Here is a 12,656-nt window from a genome sequence, read left to right on the forward strand (position 1 = left end):
GCATTTATGAGTTAAATAACACGCTGATCATTAGAAAGTAGAATGTTTACTATTGTTCACTGTCAGGAACTTTCATCTTGTGTTGATGTTGGCGCCCCCTGTTCTTGAAGGTGGTAGTGCACCAGGGTCCCTTTAGAAAACCTGTCATTGTACTGCAGCAGAGTCTCACAGTCTGCCTCTCAGTCCTGGTTCTGGTTCTCCTGTGCCCCGTCCCTCCAGTGGGTCCAGCAACACGAGGAGGAGGAGGAGCAGCAGCAATAATAGGGTTGTGTCCAACGATACAAATACAATTCATAGACACGTATCTGTCTTTGTCAGGGTATTCAATGGGAGGAGAGTGGGTACACAAATGAGGCTCATCATGGGGTCAATGTCCTACACCGGCCTCTCAGACCCTGAAACGATGCAGCTGCAAGACCACATTGAACCACTGCAAGAGTCTGACTGCTGACATTTATCTCAACACTGTCCAATATGTTGAGAACTTAATTGAGGCAAGGTAATTATTACATGCCTGTAGGAATACAACTCCAGTAGAATTTTCAAAAAGTAATTCAACTTGAAATTATTTGATTACTTAACACTTACTATGGTCAAGTTTGTTTCCTTTTTTTTCTTTTTTATAGTGAAGATATAGCACGGTGTGCTCACATTACTCCTGAACTTCCCAAACATGTTTAACATATATGAAGGAATGACTAAGAGCATTTCATTTGACGTTTGCATTGTTTTTACTCGTGCCTTACTTGCATTACATTTGTACATAAAAACAATAAAAAAAAAACACTATTAACACTACAAAAGCCTCTATTGTGGACGCGGCTGCTCGGAGCTGTGGCCACAAGGTCATCGGTGCCTGTCGTGGCGGCAACCCGAGAACCCGGTGGTGGACACCGGGGGTGAGGGAAGCCCTCAAACTGAAGAAGGAGGCCTTTCGGGCCAGGTTGGCCCAGGGGTCTCCTGAAGCAGCTGACAGGTACCGACAGGCCAGAAGGGCTGCAGCTGCGATGGTCGCGGATGCTAAAACTCGGGCATGGGAGGAGTTCGGGGAGGCCATGGAGAAGGACTTTCGGTTGGCCTCAAGGAAGTTCTGGCAAACCATCCGACGGCTCAGGAAGGGAAAGCAGGGCCTACCCCAGGCTGTTCTTAGCGGGGGGGGGGGGGGGGGGGGGGGGGGAGGACTGCTGACCCAGACTGGGGACATCGTTGGGCGGTGGAAAAAACACTTTGAGGAACTCCTAAACCCGGCCAACATGTCCCCCGGAGAGGGGGCAGCGCCGGAAGACTTTGGGGTGGTTTCTCCCATATCCCTGGCAGAGGTCGCTAAGGTAGTCAAAAAGCTCCTTGGTGGCAAGGCGCCAGGGGTGGATGAGATCCGCCCTGAGATGCTGAAAGCGCTGGACATTGTTGGGCTGTCTTGGCTGACACGCCTTTTCAGTGTCGCATGGGGGTCGGGAACAGTGCCCATGGGCTGGTGGTGGTTCCCATCTTCAAGAAGGGGGACCGGAGAGTGTGCTCAAACTATCGTGGTGTCACACTGCTCAGCCTCCCGGGAAAAGCTTATGCCAGGGTGCTGGAAAGGAGGCTCCGACCACTTGTCGAACCTCAGATTCAAGACGAACAGTGCGGATTCCGTCCCGGTCGTGGAACAGTGGACCAGCTCTTTACCCTTGCAAGACTACTGGAGGGGTCCTGGGAGTTTGCCCAACCAGTCTACATGTGCTTTGTGGACTTGAAGAAGGCTTTCGACCGTGTCCCTCTGGGTTTTTTGTGGGGGGTGGTGTATGGGGTGCCGGACCCGTTGGCACGGGCCATCCGGTCTTTGTACGCCTGCAGTAGGAGCTGTGTTCGTATCCTCGGTAGTAAGTCAGACACGTTCCCGGTGGGTGTTGGCCTCCGCCAGGGCTGCCCTTTATCACCGGTCCTGTTCGTGACCTTCATGGACAGGATATCTAGGCGCAGCCAGGGGGCGGAGAGGATCCGGTTCGGGAGTCTCGGGATCGCCTCTCTGCTGTTCGCGGATGATGTGGTCCTGTTTGCCTCCTCGGACCGTGACCTCCAGCATTCACTGGGGCGTTTTGCAGCCGAGTGTGAAGCGGCAGGGATGAGAGTTAGCGCCTCCAAATCTGAGGCCATAGTGCTCTGCCGGAAACCGGTGGATTGCTCCCTCCAGGTGGGGACAAACTGCCTACCCCAAGCGAAGGAGTTCAAGTATCTCGGGGTCTTGTTCACGAGTGAGGGTAAGGTGTAGCGGGAGATCGACAGGCGGATCGGTGCGGCTGCAGCTGTAAAACAGGTGCTGTACCGGTCCGTCTTGGTGAAGAGGAGCTGAGCCGGAAGGCAAAGCTCTCCATTTACTGGTCGGTCTACGTTCCAACCCTCACCTATGGTCACGAACTCTGGGTCGTGACCGAAAGAACGAGATCTCGGATACAAGAGGCCGAAATGAGCTTCCTCTGTAGGGTGTCCGGGCTCAGCCTTAGAGATAGGTTAAGGAGCTCGGACATCAGGAGGGAGTCGAGTCACTGCTCCTTCGTGTCGAAAGGAGTCAGCTGAGGTGGTTCGGGCATCTAGTCAGGATGCCTCCTGGACGCCTCCCATTTGAGGTTTTCCAGGCACGTCCAACTGGTAGGAGGCCCCGGGGAAGACCAAGGACACGCTGGAGGGATTATATCTCCCGGCTGGCCTTGGAACGCCTCGGGATCCCCCAGAATGAGCTGGAAAGTGTTGCGGGTAAGAGGAAAGCCTGGGTCGGCCTGCTGAACCTGCTGCCACCGCGACCCGACCCCGGATAAGCGGCTGATAATGGATGGATGGATGGACTATTAATACTATTTGCAATGCTAATGAACACTTGAATGAACAACCCTGTCTCCTAAAAATGACGTTCCCCCAGAACTAAAACACATCCTCAATTACGTTGGACTAGAAACGTATTTCCTCCCTGTTTGTGTTTGACGTATTGCAAATACTTTTATAATCGTTTGTTTGTGTTATTGTTTTCTTGCTCGCAGAGTTTAGAAATTCAAATATGCTTAAATTCAGCAGGAAAGCAAGAAAACAAAAACACAAACACACGATTACAAACGTATTTATAATACGTCAAACGCAAACGTAATCAGGTTGGAATGAAATAATCATATTTAAAGAACTTCAGAAACTAAATAGGGCATATTTGGTCATATTTGAACAGCAACACCTCGATATTTTCATCTACACCAGAGTGTAGATGAAAATATCAAGGACAGTAGTAATCTTCGTTGGAATAACAGTTTAATCTTTTTCCTTGGATGACGCGATGCCCGCGGCAGGAAGGACCATCGTAGATTTACGCTGGTTGATGTTTGAATAGCAGCATAAGAGGACATGGAGAAACCCAGACGAAGGAAAAAGGATCGAACAACGTCAAAAAAAACCCAGACATGATGGTCTTTAACTTTGTAAAATGGTGGTCGGTCTCAAAGATCGGACGTGTACAGGATTAAAACTATCTTTTCGTCTTGTACTGCCAAATGTAGAGAGAGTAAATGAAATGCCTCCCCTTCTCATGGCCTGCCTCGCCCTGTCGTCATTATTACACAGGTTGGGTGCTGGATCCCTCGCCAATAATTGCACAAAAGCACGTGCTGCTACCTCGTCTTGAGACGACAGACCCTGTCACACAGTTACACTTGGTTCCAAGATGTTACTTCGCAGAAGAACCAAATTAGCATGCAGAAACTGTAGACAACACTAGCTAGCTAACTAACACTAGCTAGCTAACTAACGAACACTAGCTAGCTAACTAACACTAGCTAGCTAACTAACGAACACTAGCTAGCTAACTAAGCTCACGGAGCTACAAGATTAAACCGACTAAGACGTTTTTTAAATAATTCTAGGATTGTGTCTGTTTTTAAATGTAGTTAAAAGACATCTATTCAAGACGAGACCATTCAAAAATAATGTTTGTTAACCTTTGTATGACCACCATGTAAAGGGAGAGAACATGTTTTGCTACACTGCAAAATCATTGGTTTATTTTGGATTGTAAAATTGTCACGTTAAAGTACCATCATCATCATCATCATAAAAAAAATGTTTGTAAGTCTCAAGGGAGGTTGGTTGGAGCCACGGAGCCTTTCTTCAGATTGAGAAAGTTTCTTTTCCTTTGTCTTTTGGGAGCGTCCGCACTGCCACAACACACAACACATGAAAAGGAGGGGAGAGACACGAAGCACTATCGGTTTCAAACGGATGGTAGACCAATTTGCCTCCGATGTAATAAGGGAGGACACATAGCACGGTTCTGTAGGGCCCAGCAACAGTCCGCCATAGGCCCCACCAACAGCTCAGGACATCATGCAACAGTACAGACAAATGATGCGGTAGCCACCTCAGTTTGGCCGCCGGAAAACTAGCGCTCTGGTGGGAGGAGTCAGACACCAGGAGGGGGGCTCTCAGGCTCAAGTAACCAGGAAGAACGTCCACCTGAACTCATAGGGGAATGCCCAATAGTGGAAGTTAGCATGGGAGGTTTCACAGTCCCTTGCTTACTGGACACTGGGTCTATGGTCTCCACTATTACAGAATTCTTCATAGAACATTTCCAGTCACAAGCCGAAGACACGTTGCAACTGGCTGCAGTTGAAGGCAGCAAATGGACTGGGAATCCCCTACATAGGTTACTTGGAACTTGATGTCAATGTCCTGAGTAAGACCCTTCCCCGGATGGGGGTATTGGTCGTGAAGAGCCCAGAAGCCCCTCGCCTTGAGGAGCAAAAAGGAACTGTACCCGGTTTGCTCGGCATGAATATTATTCGACGTTGCTACCATGAGCTGTTTGTTCAGCTTGGTCCTGACCTTTTTGAGTTCCCTCTATTAGGATGTGCCGGTCCAGGCTGGAAAGATGCCTTGTCAGAGTGCCACTCCATTGAGTTACTTAATGAACAGGGGTACTTGGGGAAGGCTAAGGTCAAAGGTCGACCTGTATGTATTCCAGCAGGCTCTATGAAATTCATCTCCATTATCTGCCCAAGTTCTGCTACCACCACTCTTCCCTCAGTTTTACTGGAACCCCTCGAAGATGGAAGCTGTCTGCCTGCAGGTGTGCTGATTTCCAAGGCCCTGTTGACAGTAAATAAGGGCATGGTGGAGATAACAGTTGTCAATGTCGGCTTACAGGACGCATGGCTCAAACCTAACACCCTATTGGGTGCACTGCATGTGGTTCAGACCAAGTCTCCTCTGGACTCCGTGACCTTAGAGGATGAGGGTGGAAGCCAGGTGGCTGTGGTGCAATCCATTACTGCTGACAGTGGCGCAACCTTCAATCTCTCTACTTCCTCATGGCCTAACCATGAGGAACTCAGTAAGGGAGAGGGAGACCTAGGTTGTGCCACCTTGATGGAGCATGAGGTTCCTGTGATGGATGACATCCCTGTTCGCCATCGCTATAGGCGGCTACCCCCCTCGCAGTATGAGCAAGTCAAGGCTCACATTCAGGAGCTATTATGTAGTGGCGTCATTCGGCCGAGTTGCAGCCCTTATGCCTCCCCCATAGTCATTGTCCAAAAGAAGGATGGAAGCATAAGACTGTGTGTGGACTATAGGCTCCTGAACGCAAAGACAAGGAAAGATGCATTCCCACTGCCACGGATAGAGGAGTCACTGGATGCCCTGGGTGGGGCAAAATGGTTTTCCACACTTGACTTGGTGGATACAACCAGGTGGCCGTGGCTGAAAAAGACAAGGCCAAGACGGCATTCTGCACCCCATTTGGACTTTTCGAGTTCAATCGAATGCCCTTTGGTCTGTGCAATGCGCCCAGTACCTTCCAGCGACTAATGGAGCGCATTTTTGGTGATCAGTCTCTCCAGTCACTTTTGCTATATCTTGATGACATTGTTGTTTTCTCATCAACTTTTGAAGATCATCTACAGCGCTTGGAATTGGTCGTGGCTTGCTTGCAAGGACACAACCTGAAGTTGAACTTTAAAAAATACCATTTTTTTCAACGAGAGGTTAAGTACCTGGGGCACATTGTGTCAGCAGCTGGGGTTGCTACTGACCCAGACAAGCTCATTGTTGTGTCACAATGGAAACAACCCACTACTGCGAGAGAGCTTCGGTCATTTCTTGGTTATGCTTCTTATTACCGCCGCTTTGTGGAGGGGTTTTCAAAGCTGGCAGCACCCTTACACCGCCAGGTGGTAGATGTAATTGCAATAAAACATAAGCCCAAGGGTCATGACAAGTGCTCCATCATGGAGAAGTGGAATGAAGAATGTGAACAGGGGTTCCAGTCCTTGAAGGAGCGACTAGTCAGTGTCCCAGTTCTGGGCTATGCTGACTTTACCAAACCCTTTATTCTTGAAATTGACGCAAGTCATGCTGGACTAGGTGCAGTGCTGTCTCAAGATCAGGAAGGCCAACGGAGACCTATTGCTTTTGCTAGCAGGGGCCTTAGACGCTCAGAACGTAATATGTCTAACTACAGCTCCAGGAAGCTAGAGATTTTTGGCCCTTAAATGGGCAGTGACAGATAAATTCAGGGAGTACTTGCTGGGGAATAAGTCCACCATCTTTACTGATAATAATCCCCTGAGTTACCTAAGAACAGCCAAGCTCGAGGCGGTGAAACAGCGCTGGGTTTTAGAGCTGGCTGCACTTGACTTTGAGGTCAAATATCGTCCAGGCACTGCAAATAGGAATGCAGATGCACTCTCTCGACAGCCCACCGGTGACTCAATATCTTCTGTAGAAGCCAAATGGGATCACATGTTATTCATGAATATGTACACTGGGTGGCGCTGTTCTGTGTTCCTGTCATCATCTATAAATACAATTGGAACATGATTGATGTAATGGAAATTTAACTTGTCAATCTCCTTCGGTGGAAAACAAATGCGATGTGAAACACTTAAATGTCGTTAAGTATTTATTAAACAGAAACTTGGAAATAATTCAGCTGAATGGGCAGAGCTCTTCCCCACAAATGGTTCGGAGGTCTGACCTGGAAAAATAGTTCACATGAGTTTTATACATCAACAATTATTCTTTGAAATGGTTGCCCTCTCCCCTTCCCCCCCCGCACTGTCATCCACGTGCAGACAGGGGACAGTCCACGTCACCCAGCTGGCGCCTGCCGCTTGGTTGCGGCCCTGAGAAAGGAAAAGTGATAGCCCAGAGAAAGAAAACAAGAAAACAGAAGAATCCAAAACAATAGAAAGATACCCCTGCTATCATCCCAAGCATGGCTCGGTTCAGTCTGGGCGAACTGACCTCACCAAATGATCCACACGTTTAAGAATAATGCCTTCTAAATAAAATTTCTACCACAATTTCCCCTTTGGCCACGAAAGTGACCATTAAAGTATTTACATTTTATCGACATATCAATACATTTTCCCCACAGAATGATTTACATATGCACATCATCAATCGGTAAGGTTAAAGCCTTCGCTGTTTTCGTGAGAAGTGAGCAACTCTAGGTTATAGCAAGCCGAGGAAGTCAGACATATCATCAACCATACCCCAACATGATCTTTGGAGATGAGTCAGCCGATCCACATCTCCAGGGTACTGAATTCTAATAACATGTCAAATGAGGTGGTTAACAAGTAATGATCATAGCAACTTACGCAATTCCATATAATCACACAGTCATGTTTTATTACAATCACCAAGAATCAATTGTTGATTTAATCGACCCTTCCACCCTTCTACTGGATTAGATTATTCATTCTTTATTACACTCCACCTAGGAAGTGGGAAAACAAAACCCTGTAACAACAAAATTACAAGCATTAGTACCCAGGAACACCTTAGAAGCCCCCCCCCCCTCCTTCTGCTACTCCTTCTCCCCCTCCTCCTCCCCCTCAGAAGATGGAGGAGTCAGGGCCCCAGTGAATAGGTCTCCAAATGCCTCCCTCATGGGGTCAAGCACAGGTACTGGGATCTCGACCTGTGGAAGATTCACAAATTGGGAAACACTCTGTGCTACAGTTTTGTCAACCATTCTTCTAGCACATGGAATGATGCAACAAGCAAACAGAGTGATGACAGCCAGGCAACCAACCACCGCAACACCCATTTTAGCGAGAACAGCACCCCACTTGCGGTATAAGTGTTCAAACCACTCTACCGTCCACCTTTCCCCCGCACCCGCATTCTCAGCAAGTTCTTCAGCCAGGTTTCGGAGTTTAGAGAGGGCTTTGGTGAATGAGCCATCCGTGTCGGTGTTATTTGGGATGAACGTGCAACAAGAGTCACCGAACATCACACAAACCCCCCCTAACTGGAGGCAGGGACCTGAAATAGCAGCCTGCTTAGCCGCCACATCAGCCGCAGCATTCCCCCTTGAAATGGGATTGGAAGCATTAGTGTGAGCACTACATTTCATAACACAGACAGTTTGAGGGAGCAGTATGGCTTCTAGCAAGTCGACCACAAGGCGGTGGTGTGTAATGGGTTTACCAGCCGACGTTAAAAACCCTCTGTGTTTCCACAGAGCGCCAAAATCATGTACTACACCAAAGGCATAGCCTTTTCTCAATGAAGCCGCTGTCAGCGCTGGTTCAGGCGGAGCAGCAGCAGTTTCATTCAGAAACGGGGAGACGGCGGTGGTGATGGGCGGAGCTTCTCAACGCTGATTCTCAACACTGATTGGCTGCCGCAACATTGCGTCACGCGATTTCTCCGCCAGAGTTGGGAGAATTCAACTCACGCGAATTCGCGCCGCGTCCTTCGCTTTGTTCGCCTCAGGTCAAACGTTCTGTTCGCGCCGCCAATTCGCATCGCAGCGCGTCTGTGGATTGACTTTACATGTAATCTGGTCACGCCGCAAATTCGCGCCGCGTCCGGTGTGAACAAATTGTAGCTTTGACAGGCTCGCCTTGTGGCCATTTTCTGCCAGAAACTTAAGTAAAACAACTGTATCCAACTTGCATGCCTCTTCCGTGGGACTGCAAAACATGATGTCATCTACATATTGTAACAAAGCAGAACCACTCGGCAAGTATAACTCAAACAGATTGTCTCTCAAAGTACTGTGAAATACACCAGGACTCTCTGAATGTGGGCACCGGGTCCAAGTGTATCCTCTGCCCCTAAATGAAAAAGCAAACCAAAATTGACAGTCCTTGTGCACAGGTACAGAAAAAAATGCATTCGCCAAGTCCACAAAAAGAAAACCGTGCTGTGTCTGCTGGAATGAGTGATAGAATAGTGTGTGGATTAGAAACTTGAGGTGCTCGCGGATGCACCGAAGCATTTACTGCTTGTAAATCTTGTACAAATCGCCACTCAATTGGCTCCCCCTTATCTCGTATTTTCTTTACCGAAAAGATAGGGGTGCGTACTGGTGAATCATCACACTTAACTATTACCCCTGCCTTCAATAAAGACTCGAAAACAGGTGTAATACCATCGATGGCCTCCTGCTTAAGTGGATATTGCTTCATGCATGGTCTGAAATCAGATTTTGGGTGAACCACCAAAGGTGTCGCACCCCTCACCAGTCCCACGTCATATTTGTGTGCAGACCACAGAGAGGCAGGCACCTCCGATAGCTCAGCCATGTCGACAGTTGGACAATTTGACACCATGGTGTGTATGTTTTGTTTTAAACACAACTTGAGTTACTCTTTTAACCGTTGTTAGTAATGTACATTTTGTTTTGTATACCTTCCCCTTCTTACTGTACAGGTTATCAGCATTCTCCAGGGGCCTGAAATCAGAAAGCAGAGTCTGCGTGCACAGCCAGCCAGCCATCTCCTCCCACTTCATTCCCGGGCCTCGTGCCAAGGAAACATGTGGAACCAGCCCCTCAAACAACTCAGCTTGCTTGGGAGACAGAGAGACAGAAACAGCCGCAGTACTCTTGGTCCAATAAATGTCCCCCATACACAACTCCTCTGATTCTTCCTCATTCACTCCAAACCACAGTTCCTCAAATTTCCCATCTATTCCCTGTGCCACGTGTGCGGTGCAGTGTAGTGAATCAACTTGCATTTGGCCTCCAGCACATGGTGAATGTTGTGAAGCAAAATCAGTCAGGTGTGATGCTACTGTGTCCCTCCCCTATGTCCCTAAAGACCATTCATAACGGTACAACAAATCCGCTGCGTCATATTTCATCATTCGTTCCGTTTCTTGTCTGCTCACTATCAGGCCATCTGGGCCCGATGTGAGAATAATTCCAAATATGCACATTAAATCCCGGCCCATCAAATTTATAGGGCAGCAATCAGACAGCAGAAATGAGTGTTTGACTGTGCTGTCCTCGAATGTACAAGACAGCGGCATCGTGTACGGCTCACTAATTGATACACCCACCGAGCCAACCATTCTGCAATAACTGCCACTTTTCTTAGGAGGGGCAGGTAAGGCCGAAGTTCTCAAAACTGAGAGGGTGGCTTCCGAATCTACCAAAAACGGAACCTCTTTCCCTTTAATTTTCAATATGACTTGAGGTAATTTTCTGAAACCTCCCCCTTCAGTCAAATATATATCATATGTGGGGATGTAGGGTGTTTGCCTAATTTCTAATGTGTGTATCGCGTGCACGAGTTTGTCATAACCAAAATCAGCATTTGACTCACCCTCCGTGCTTCGGTGTGTTTGCGTCGGGTGGTCCCTCTCCGGGGTCCGTCCCGTCGCCGCTCGTCTCAGTCGGATTCCTGCCGGACCTTCCCACCAGCCTTGTCTGCATTCTATGGGGCTTGCGGGCAGTCCGTTCTCCAATGCCCATTTTTACCACATATGTAGCATGCCAAGTCCTTGTCTCGCCCGTCAAAGTCTTTTGCCCTCTGCCATCCTTTTTGTTTCTCTCTGCCCTCTCTTGCTGCCTCTCTTGCCGCCTTTCTTGAACTCACGCCCTCTGTCTCTCTCCCCATGTTTCGTGTTGTTCTCCCGCTGTCCATCAGCTTCCCCTTCCATGCCGCCATACATCGTCAGCTGGGCATCCTCAAGCCTGCGCTGACGAGACTTGCTCTTTGCTTCTTCCTTGCCCCGCATCAGGTCTTCAGCATGTTCGGCATATGACAGTATGGTGCTCAGGTCTGCCACTGTCCACTTGACACAATTTTCTCTGATCTTTGTCGTCACTTCCAGGTTCATTTTACACAGGAAATGTTCTTCCTCTGATTACTTCGCTCACGGAATTACCTGAATGGCCCGGTGCACACACCAAGTGATCACAACCCAGTGTAACACACCAAGCTATCCCAATCCGGTGCAACACACCAAGATCAAACCTATAAGACTACAAGCAAGCATACCAGGACATCTCTGCCCAGCACCCTATTTGTGCGAGCCTGATTTACGGCCTCCGGTCTGTCACATCACAAACTGCTTTCTCACCGGGTGGAATTCTTTTTCCCAACTCAGGATTGGAGCGGCAATCTCAAACTCCGTCCGAGGACAGCCTCTCACCTTTCGGGAGGAATCAACTATCTAGTAGTGCGCTTCTGTTGTCCAACGGAGTCCAAATTACACGTCCAACCTCATCCTTGTCGCCAATTGTAATGAAAATTTAACTTGTCAATCTTCTTCAGTGGAAAACAAATGTGATGTGAAACACTTAAATGACGGAGCTGGGCTGGAGAAAAATATCAACAGGACGGAGCTTAAAGTCCTTCCTTGGACTGCAACTGTTGACACTCCTGACGCTCCTCCACCTGAACTGCACGGTCTGTCTCAAGAAGAAGAGGAAACTGACAATGATATGCTTGAAGAAGAAAGTGAAATGGGCAGTGTAATAATGGTCAACATGCAGCCTCTAACGTCGGGGAACTTCCAATTGCCAGCTGTTTCGCATAATGTGTTACCTGATGATCCACCAGCTACGATACACCCAGATCCCCAACTCAGCTTCCCAGCCGACACATTACCTGAGTCTTCCACCCTGTTCCAGCAAGACGGTCCCATAGGACTACAGCAGGCAACCACACCAATCCCTTTAATCTACCACAATCTGTATGCAGGCCATTTGAAAATAGGTAACCATGAAAATAGCCTTAACACATCCAGTAAACCGGTCTAGGCAGTGTCCAGACCATGGGTCTAAAACCCATGTAGTAAAATATTTTTGTCACCGGGATGATGACCTTTCAAAATGGGGGTAGATGTGGCAAGGCAGGTGACAGGCAGCCTGCAATTAAGGACCCAGGCAAAGGGGCAGAGCCTTTAAAAAGAGGGTGGGAAGCTCACCTGCGCATTTCTGCCTAACGACACACACACCTGAGAGCAGCTGAGGCCAGCCAAGTTGAGGGACTAATCTGGTGAACTCTCCTTCCTTATCATGCAGGTTTTAAAAGCATGATTTTAGCAATGTCATATAATCTTTTGTTCCTTTTCTTTTTAAAGAGTCCTTGCCGGAGCGACCCCTGTTTTTCCCAAGCCTTTTACATTTACATGTCCTTTTTTAAAGTCATCAATTACATGGGCCTTTTTATGTTTGATTTTAGCTTGTGGGGTTTTGTGCTGAAGAGAGGGAGACCTAGGTTATAGAGCAGCCCTATATATTTTGCATGGGCATTTTATTATTGTTATTTTATTTGGCTTGCTGTGAATAAGTATATTTTATTTGGTTTGTGTGATTTATTTACTGTTTTTAATTAGCTCTACACTGGCCTCCCTGACTGCAGTTTTAGTCCCACATGACTTACTTTCTT

The sequence above is a fragment of the Taurulus bubalis genome, assembly GCF_910589615.1.
Source record: "Taurulus bubalis genome assembly, chromosome: 5".
NCBI lineage: Eukaryota > Metazoa > Chordata > Actinopteri > Perciformes > Cottidae > Taurulus > Taurulus bubalis.